We start from the raw sequence: 10458 nt of genomic DNA on the forward strand, positions 1-10458 counted from the left end.
CCGTGGGGACCAAGCTCAGGTCGGGAAGGGACGGGGCCCTCCGGGAGCTCCCCCAGCCCCTCACCTGCCCCCGAGCTCAGAGGAAGAGGGAGGCGGAAAAAAGGCAGAAGCTAAACCCATCACCAGCCTTCAGGAATCCCACCCCCTTGAGACGCTGGCCCAGGGATGGCCCAGGTGGGGAGGGCAGTGGGGCTTGGAGGCCGAGTGGGGGTCTCCTGCCCAGCCCTGCAGGCGTCATGCAAGCCTGCATGCCCTGCCCTTTGTCCTCCCCAGCTCGGCCCCAGGCCCTGGCCAGCTCACGCCAGAACGAAAGTGTTGTGGGAAAGGGTGGCGTGTGCCGGGAAACTGCAACTGAGCCTAAGCCTTGGGCCGGGGGCTTCGGAGGGGTGCGGGGGTGGCGGCCTGGCCAGGTCTAAAGGGTGGGGCTGGGGAAGGCTTGCTGACCTCGACCCTGCCGTTACTTGGGATGTCACCTCGAGTGGTCATAGTATTTCTATTGATTATGACACCCCTTCCCAGGCACTTCCTAAGCATGGGGGTGGGTGGGTCGGGTCTTCCCAGCTCTCTGTCTTCCTGCCTCCTTCTCTCTTCATCCTCCTTCTGTCCTGCCTCTTTCCCTCCCCCTTATACCCACCACATCCATCCCCCTTTCTTCTTCTCCCACCTCTTCCTTCTCCCTCTCTCCTCGCAGCTCTGTACCACATGCCTCGCTTCATCTCTAGCCTGTAAAGTGCAGGGTTTGAGACTCTCGTCCCTCCCCGGGGGAGTGTGGTCACCCCATCACCCGGCCCTGGTCTTGGCTGGTCCCCAGGCCCCTGAGGTCATGGGGCGCATCTGACCCTCCCACGTCCCTTCAGCGGGTACCCAGGGCCCCGGCCTGGGGGACGAGCCGGGCGACCTGGGCAGCAGCTCTTCCCAGCAGGCCCGCCCTTTCCCGCCCACGGGCCCCTCCCACGACATATCCTGGTTCTATTGCAGCAGTGGCACGTGGTGTCCCCGCGACCCAGCCCTGCCCAGCCCCGCCCGGCCTTGGCTGGTGCCCTCTCACACTCACACTCAGCCCCGACGCGACCCCGGCCCGGGAGCTGTCACCTGCTGGAACATGTGTCCCTGTGCCCTTTCACCTCCAGCCACACACACACACACACACACACACACACACACACCTGTCCTGGAACTTTTCCACTCCCCTCCCCCCACCCTACGCTCCTCTTCCTCCCGCCCAGTGTCTAAGGAACACACCCCTCAAGTCCTCCCCCAGCGAGCCCCTTCCCCCCACCCCCACCGCGTGGGGCCTAGCGTCTCACCTGGCACCCTCCCTTCCCCTGCAACCACAGGAGACCAGGAAGCGAGGGCTGTCCTAAAGGAGATCCCACAGGGAGGGGCAGGGCTTCGCTTCTCAAAACTGGTGATTGCTGCCAGCCAGAAAGAAGTGGGAGGGAAGAGATCCCAGCTGCTCCTTCTCACCCCCTTACCTGTCCCCCCACCCCCGAGCCATGCCATAAGTGGGAAGGCAGCTCCTTACCCCCCACAGCCCTAATGCTCTGTGATCTAGACGAATTCTTTCGATCTCTTTTGGGAAATAAATTAAGTGGGGAAAAAAATAGAACCATCATTAAAATAGTCAGAAAAATTTGCTACATGGTGGACTTTGCGGAAGGGCTTGCTTGCCGGAGAGCCCCAGAGCCCACTTCTCACTCTTAAGCACCCTCTCCCACTCCTCGGTGGAGAAGGGGGGGCTGGGGGGGCCGGAGGGGCCAGAGCCTGTTGGGGGGCTGCTGGTGTTGGTGGGACCCGGCCATTTCTTTGGGGATGCTGAGTGTGTGGTGGGACTTCCAGCTTTCTCCACTGGGGCGAGAGCTCTCCAGCAGAAGGGGATGGGGGGTAGTGGGCTCTCCCCCCACCCCCACCCCGCAAGGCAGGAAGGTGCCAGCGCCCTTCCTGCTGACCTGCGCTGGGGGCACACCGCAGAGATCCGGCCGCTCCCTCGGCGCTAGAGACAGTGGTGACGTCACGTGGTTTGCGCACCCTGGCACCAGGCCCTGCCTGCTCCGCCCCGCCCGCTGTCCCAAGGCCCGGGGGCCACCTCCCGCCAGCCTTTGAGCAGGACCACGGTCTCAGGGTGATGGACCCGGTCTGAGAGCCAGTGCGGGGAATGGGGGCCCTGCTGGGCCGGTCACTGGCCCTTTTATTGTTGGGACATGGGTAGGTGCAGGGGGTACAAGAGGAGACGGCAGGGGCGGGCAGTGAGGGGCAGCGACTGTTGACCAGCTGGTGAGGAGGGGGTTCGGGGACTTGGACAAATAGCCCCGTCCTGCCTGCAGTCCTGCAGGGCCCACTGGGTAGAACTTTCTGGTTCAGATGACTTTAACCCTTTGGACTCCCAGAACTGCCCCGATTTACATCCTGGAGCCGGGTGTGCTCGGGGCTGGGCTGGTGCAGGAAAGCGCGCAACCCGGGACAAGCCTGTCCTTGCCGCGTCCTTCTGGGTGCACTCCCGGGCTCTGTCCCTCGGCTTTGCCCCAGCTGCCACCCATGCCTCGCGAACGAGCGACCTCAGGCCACAAAAAACAGCCCAGACGATAGGCCAGGAGCCTCCTCACCCGTTCCAGGGCTACCTAATTCGCAGGGCCTGGTGCAAAACGAAACGAATCCCTACTCAGAGATGATTGAGAATTTCCAGACAAGGGCAGAGCCTTAAACCAGAGCAAGCAGTCCTCCTGAGCACCAGGCCCTGGCTCTAGGGACTTGATTGAAAACAAATTGGATCTTTTAAATGCAATCCTCCAAAATTGATCCAAAAATACATTCCTGACCATAGGTTTTTCGCTACTGGATGGTCATTTGGGTGCACCACGAAAGGACCTTTGCAAATGGCTAAATGTGCCTTTGAGCAGCTTTTTGTTTATTTGTTTGTTTGTTTTTTGGGGGGTGCATGGTCCTGGAATCAAACCGGTTTAAGTAGTTTTATCTGTCAAAATCATGGGATGTTGAGGGACTTTCTTTTACCGTTTTTATTTGCACATTTAAATTTTTTTCAACTTTTTACTTAGAAAAATGTCAAACTACCAAAAAGTTGCAAGAAAAGGACTTTTAAAAATTACTTACCTAAGACATTTTCGATGTTTACATAATTGAAAAAAATTTGACCCAGCTCTAAGCGTGGGATGAGAATTCCAATTTCTCCAAATCCTCATCAATGCTTGTATGATCAGTCTATTTTATTTTAACCATTCTAATAGGCATATTGTGGTATCTTATTGTGGTTTTAATTTGCATTTCCCTAATGACTAATGATGTAGAGCATCTTTTCATGGACTTAGCATCCATTGTTTTACCTATTTTGGTCAAGTGTCTCTTCAAATCTTTTGAGCATTAAAAAAATAAATGAGATATTTGTTTTCTTATTGTTGAGGCTTTTTTTTTTTTTTTCATGGGCAGGCTCTGGAAATTGAACCCAGGCCTCCAGCATTGCAGGTGAGAATTCTGCCACTGAGCCACCGTTGCACCACCTTATTGCTGAGTTTTGAGAGCTCTTTATATAGCTCTCCTTTATTAGATACCTGCTTTGCAAAGATAGTTCCTTGTCTGTGGCTTGTTTTTTCATCTTCTTAACAGTGTCTTCTGAAGAGCAGAAGGTTTAAGTTTTGATAAAATCCAATTTCTCAATATGTTCTGTTATGCATTATCGTTTTAGAAATATTTGTGTAACCTAAGGTCACAAAATTTTTCTCCTGTTTTCTTTTAAAATATTTACAGTAGGGCGGGTCATGGCGGCTCAGTGGCAGAGTTCTCGCCTGCCATGCCGGAGAGCCAGGTTCAATTCCCAGTTCCTGCCCATGCAAAAAAAAAAGAAAGAAAAAAAATGTTTATAATTCTCGCTCTTATTTTTAGGTCTATGATCCTTTTTGAGTTAGTTTTTATGTACAGATCTAAATAATGACTCACTCTTTTTTGTGTGTTTTTGCTGTGGATATTTAGTTATTCCCACACCATTTGTTAAAAAATCTATCCCTTGGCCATTGCATTGCCTTTTGTACTTTACTCAAAAATCAACTGTTCTTTGACTTTCAGGGGTGAAAGTCTCCTTGGTGGTGTGGGGCGTGGCTCCTTAGGATGAGTCTGGCCGTAGCACTGTGAGGTTGACAATGCCTTCTGGACCAAAAGAGGCAAAAGAAGTGTAATAAAATAAGGCATTAGTGGCCAAGAGAGATCAAATGGAGTCAAGAGGCTACTCTGGAGGCTACATTTATGCAACTTCAGTTAGATAGAACTAATTGCCATAACTTGCTAAACCCCAACCAACATTGCTTCTGTTGATTCTTAAGAATACCTAGAGCTCGAACTGAGACTTTATAAAGGTTTCATGCACTAAGGTTTTCTTTTTCCCAATCTACTAAATTTATTTTAACATTTGTTCCCCCTACTTTTATTTATTTTTAATCTACATGCTTTACTCATCTGTCTAAGCAATAACTCCCCATTTCCCTCCCCCCCAGCCCCTGGTAATTACAATCTACTCTCTGCCTCTTTGAATTTACGTATTCTTGCTATTTCATATTAGTAGAATCAGACAATGTTTATTCCTATATGACTGGCTTATTTCACTTAGTATAAAGTCTTGAAGGTTTTATTTACGTTGAAGCATATATTAGAACTTCATTTGCTCTTAGGGATGACTAATATTACATGTGGGAAGATTTTTAGATTCCAATTTCAATTTCTTTAATACAGTGTTGTTTGGATAGTCTATTTCTTTTTGAGTAGAACTTTGGTAGTTTGTGTCTTTTTGGGAATTTGTTAATTTCATCAGAGTTGTCAGATTCACTGGATAAAAGTTGTTATAAAATTTCCTTTAATATCTATAGAACCTGTATCGATGCTATCTCCTTAATTCCTGAGACTGGTCATTTGTGTTGTCTCTCTTTCTTGTTCGAAGGTTTGGCTAGAGGGTAATCTTCTCAAAGAACAGTTTTTGGTTTTATTGGTTTCTCTGTTGTTTTTTTGGTTTTCCAGTGCATTCATTTCTGTTTTGGTCTTATTTTCTTTCTTCTGCTGAATTTAGGTTTGATTTGCTCTTTTTTTTCTGGTTTCTTAAGATGGAAGCCCAGATCATTGATTGAGATGTGTTTTCCTTTTCTAATACAGGTATTTAGTACTATAAAATTTCCCCTAAGTACTGCTTTAGCAATATCTCACAGATTTTGGCTTTTTTTTTATTCCATCAGGGCCTGAGAGTGAATGCCTTCTTAAATTTTAGCCCAAAGTATCTCACTCTTAAGGAGACACACACTCTCAGGGTTGTGCTAGTGCAGGGTTGGGATCTGAGAGTGAGTGCCTCCTTAAATTTTGCAGCCTAGGTACCTGTCTTGCCTCATTTTAGTCCTGGCCCTGGTTTTTATTTTTATTCAGTTCAAAATGCTTCCTAATTTTTCTTCTTATTTCTTCTTTGGTTTATGGCTTATTTAGAAGTGTGTTATTTAGTTTCCAACTCTTTTGAGTTTTTCCAGGGATATTTGTTATTGACTTTTAATTTAAATCCACTGTAGTCTGGGAGCACACTTGGTATGACTTAATTATTTTAAATTTATTCAGAACTTGTTTTATGTTTAGAATATGGTCTATCTTGGTGAAAGTTCCATATGCACTTAAGAAGAATGTCTATTTTGTTGTTGCAAATGTCAAATAGGTCTTGTTCAAGTCTACTACATCTTTGCTGATTATCTAATTGTTCTATCAGTTATTGAGAGAGGTATTGAAGTCTCCTACTACAATTGTGTATTTGTCTATTTCTCCTTTCAGTTTTATCAATTTTTTCTGCATCTATTTTGAAGCTCTGCTTTTAGGTGTATAAATATTTGGGATTTGTATACTCTTTTGATGAATTGATTCCTCTATCATTATAAAATGACCTTCTCTAGCAATACTAACATTCTTTACTCTAACATGTACTTTGTCTTATATTAATATAGCCACTCCAGCTTTCTTTTGATTTTTGTTAGCATGGTATATCTTTCCCCATTCTTATATTTTTAATCTATTTGTGTACTTGTATTTAAAGTGCATTTCTTGTAGGTAGCATAATATTGGATCTTGCTTTTTAAATCCAGTCCAACAATCTCTGCCTTTTATTTGGTGTATTTAGTCATTTACATTTAATGTGGTTATTCATATGCTTAGCTTGAGTTTGTCATCTTACTATTTATATTCTCTTTGTTCCATCATTCTTCTTTTTTTATGTCTTAGAAGAATATTTAATGACACAGGGAATGCCTAACAGTGAGGAAAATAGTTGACAACATATTGTTAAGTTTAAAAAGCAGGTTACGTATAGCTACTCTGGGAAATAGCTAGGTGGTTCCTTTTTTTTTTCCTATTGTCTAGGAACATATATACAAAGCAAAGAAAAAAAAAGCAATAGCTTTCAAAGCACTCTCCAACAAGTAGTTAGAGGACAGATCCCAGAGTTTGTCATGGGCTGCCATACGATCTTCTCATATTTTTCCTTCTAGCTGCTCCATAGTATAGAAGGCTAGAGGGTGTAAGTAATTTTTTATCATGACAATTGACTTTTTTTCCTTCTTTTTTTGTGAAAAATAGCATAAATACAAGAAAAGGTATAAATTTCAAAGCACAGCACCACAATCAGTTGTAGAACATATTTCAGAATTTGACGTGGATTACAATCCCACAATTTTAGATTTTTAATTCTAGCTGCTCTAAAATACTGGAGACTAAAAGAATTAATGATTCAGCATTCATATTCATTTGTTAAATCCTATCATTTCTGTATAACTCCATTGTCACCTTTGATCTTTCCATCCCTTTCTTTAGGGGTGTTTGGGCTCTAGCAATTCTAAATTTCTCATATTGGAAGGTTCTTTCACTAATATAGGGTAGGGAGATGGAACTAGCTGATGTTCTGGAGAGGCTGGGCTAGGTTCAGGACTTATCTGGACCAGGGACCCATCTGGAGGTTGTAGGTTTCTGGAAAGTTACTCTAGTGCATGGAACCCTTGTGGAATCTTATATATTGCCCTAGTGTTCTTTAGGATTGGCTGGGATGGTCCTGATTGGGGGTTTTCAGGTTATGATAGATAGCAAGGTCTACCTGAAGCTTGTGTAAGAGCAAACTCCAGAGTAGCCTCTCAACTCTATTTGAACTCTCTCTGCCACTGATACTTTATTAATTACACTTCTTTCCCCCTTTTTGGTCAGGATGGAATTGTTGATTCCATGGTGCCAGGTCTCGACTCATCCCTGGGAGTCATCTCTTGCAGCTATGTCATATCCCACGTAGGGGGGAGGAAAATGATTTCACTTGCAGAGTTGGGCTTAGAGAGCCTGAGGCCACATCTGAGCAACAAAAGAGGTCCTCCAGAAGTAACTCTTAGGTACTTCTTCGCTACCTACATAAGCTTTACAAGAGTAAGCTTCCTGATTGAGGGCATGGCCTATTGATTTGGGTGTCCCTAAATTTTGATACAGTATCAGGGGATTCCCTAATGGTAAGGTTTAATTGTTCCATATTTTTCTCCCATCCCTCAGGGGACTTTGCCAATACTTTTTGATTATCTACTTAATATACTCTAGGATGTATCCACATATTACAATAATCCATACAGTATTAAAGGACCTCTTTCTTGTTCTGTGCTCAATGTGTTTCAATTGTTCAAATTAGCTATACAGACAGATTGAATGAGATTATGGACTACAGAAAATTTCAGTTCCAGACCAAATAAACCTTTCTTTCATTGGTCTCAAAGACTATGCGTGGTTCTAAAATATAGACACTGTCTTCCTTACCCCTATGTTCTGAATTATTTTAACCCCAACCTGTTCTGTTTTATTCTTATCTCTAAATATCAGGCTATATTTATAAAACAGCCGCTCAAAATCCAGAAATAATAATCACCACTGTGGACTTAATATGTCTGCTCTAAAAGCTTACAGTCTAGGCCCCTGTTTTCTTATAAGCATTTTCTAAAGGTGATCATACCATTCTTGTTCTTTTGTTTCTGGCTTTTGTTGTCTCACCAAATGTCTCACATGTTCATTCACATCGTTGCATGCCTCATGACTTTGTTCCTTTTTGTAGCAGCCCAGCCTTTGTTCATGAGTATACACCATCGTTGGCCAATCCAATTCTCCAACAGTGCATCCTTCAGCCACCTGCATTCATCGGGCATCATGTAGAGGGTCCAAAGTCCACAGCCCATCAACATTCTCAATGTTAGATGATTTCATTGTTCCCAAGAGAAAGAAAATCAATAAACACACCCTCACCAAATAGGAAGTCTAAACCTCCTCTTAACTCTTGTCCCTCCCCCATTATTTACCTCTGCTGTTGCTATGGTAGTGCTGATGGTTTCCTTTTGAATATAGCTCATAGCATGCAATAGCAATTTTCCCCCTTGTACCCTGGACTTAAACACTCTTTATATAAGAATCATATCTTTGAAGTAATTCTTGCAAGAACTAATTCCTATTTCTAGTGTTAATCAGTGGGACACATAGATCTATTCAACCTCTTTCAGTCTTGTTCCTCTTCAATGTGGTATTATTACTTACAGACCTACTAGAGAATCACCTTTGCTCCTATCTATTCCTGTACATTGGAGTTCAACCTCATCAGCTAATGGTTCACCCATCTCTAGCTTCTATATATCTCTATATATCATCTCTTATATGATAAGCCTCTGATTATGCCTTTATGCTGGTCATAAAAGTGGAATCACACACTATCTACCCTTTTGGGTCTGCCTAATTTCACTCAGCACTGTGTCCTCAAGGCTCATCCATTTTGTCATGTGCTTCAGGACATCATTTTGTCTCATTGCTGCATAATATTCCATCATATGTATATAACACATTTTGTTGATCCACTCATCTGTTGATGGGCATTTGGTTTGTTTCCATCTTTTGGCGATTGTGGATAATGCTGCTATGAACATTGGTGTGCAAATGTCTGTTTGTGTCATTGCTTTCAGCTCTTCTGGGTATATACCAAGTAGTGCTATGGCTGGGTCATAGGGCAACTTGATACTTAGTTTCCGGAGGAACCGCCAAACAATCTTCCACAGTGGCTGCACCATTATATATTCCCACCAGCAGCGCATAAGTGTCTTAATTTCTCCACATCCTCTCCAACATTTATAGTTTCTTGTAGGTGTGAGGTGGTATCTCATTGTAGTCTTGATCTACATTTTCCTTATAGCCAGTGAAAATGAGCATCTCTTTATGTGCTTTTGAGCCATCTGTATTTGCTCTTCAGAAAAATGCCTATTCATATTTTTAGCCCATTTTATAATTGAGATGTTTGTCCTTTTGTTGTTGAGTTGTATGATTTCTTTGTATATACAGGAAATCAAACCTTTGTCCAATATGTGATTTCCAAAAATTTTCTCCCATTGAGTTGACTGCCTCTTTCACCTTTTTAACAAAGTCTTTTGAAGTGCAGAAGCATTTGATTTTGAGGAGTTCTCATTTATCTATTTTTTGGGGGTGGTGGTGGTGCATGGTCCAGGAATTGAACCTGGGTCTCCTGCATGAAAGGTGCGCATTCTAACCACTGAACTATCCGTGCACCCTCATTTATCTATTTTTTTGTTGTTGTTATTGCTTGTGCTTTGGGTGTAAAGTTTAGGAAGCTACCTCCTATTACTAAGTCTTGAAGATGCTTCCCTACATTTTCTTCCAGAAACTTTATGGTGCCAGTTTTTATATTTAGGTGTTTGATTCACTTTGAGTTAATTTTTGTGTAGGATGTAAGATAGGGGTCCTCATTCATTCTTTTGGCTATTGATATCCAGTTCTTCCATGCCCAATTATTGAGAAGACTATTTTGTGCCAGTTCAGAGGATTTGGAGGCCTTGTCAAAATTCAGTTGACCATAGATTTGGTAGTCTATTTCTGCACTCTTGATTTGATTCCATTGGTCAATGCTTCTATCTTTGTGGTAATACCATGGTGTTTTGACCACTGTGGCTTTATAATAGGTTTTAAAGTCAAGGAGTGTTAATCCTCCCGCTTTGTTCTTCTTTTTTAGGATGCTTTTAGCTATTTAGAGTCTCTTTCCCTTCCAGATGAGTTTGGTAGTTAGCTTTTCCAAATTTTCAAAGTTGGTTGTTGGAATTTTGATTGTTACTGTGTTGAATCTGTATATCAATTTGGGGAGAATTGACATCTTAACTATATTTAGCCTTCTTATCCATAAGCAAGGAATGTCGTTCCACCTATTTGGATCTCCTTTGATTTCTTTAAAGCAATGCTATGCAATTTTCTATGTAGAAGTTCTTTATGTCCCTAGTTAACTTCATTCCTAAGTACTTGATTCCTTTAGTTGCTATTTTGAATGCATTTTTTTCCTTAACTGACTCCTCAGCGAGGTCATTGTTTATGAATAGAAGTGTTACTGATTTTTGCACATTAATCTTGTATCCTGTCACCTTGTTGAAT

This window comes from Tamandua tetradactyla, chromosome 23 (genome assembly GCF_023851605.1).
Source record: "Tamandua tetradactyla isolate mTamTet1 chromosome 23, mTamTet1.pri, whole genome shotgun sequence".
Taxonomy (NCBI): Eukaryota; Metazoa; Chordata; class Mammalia; order Pilosa; family Myrmecophagidae; genus Tamandua; species Tamandua tetradactyla.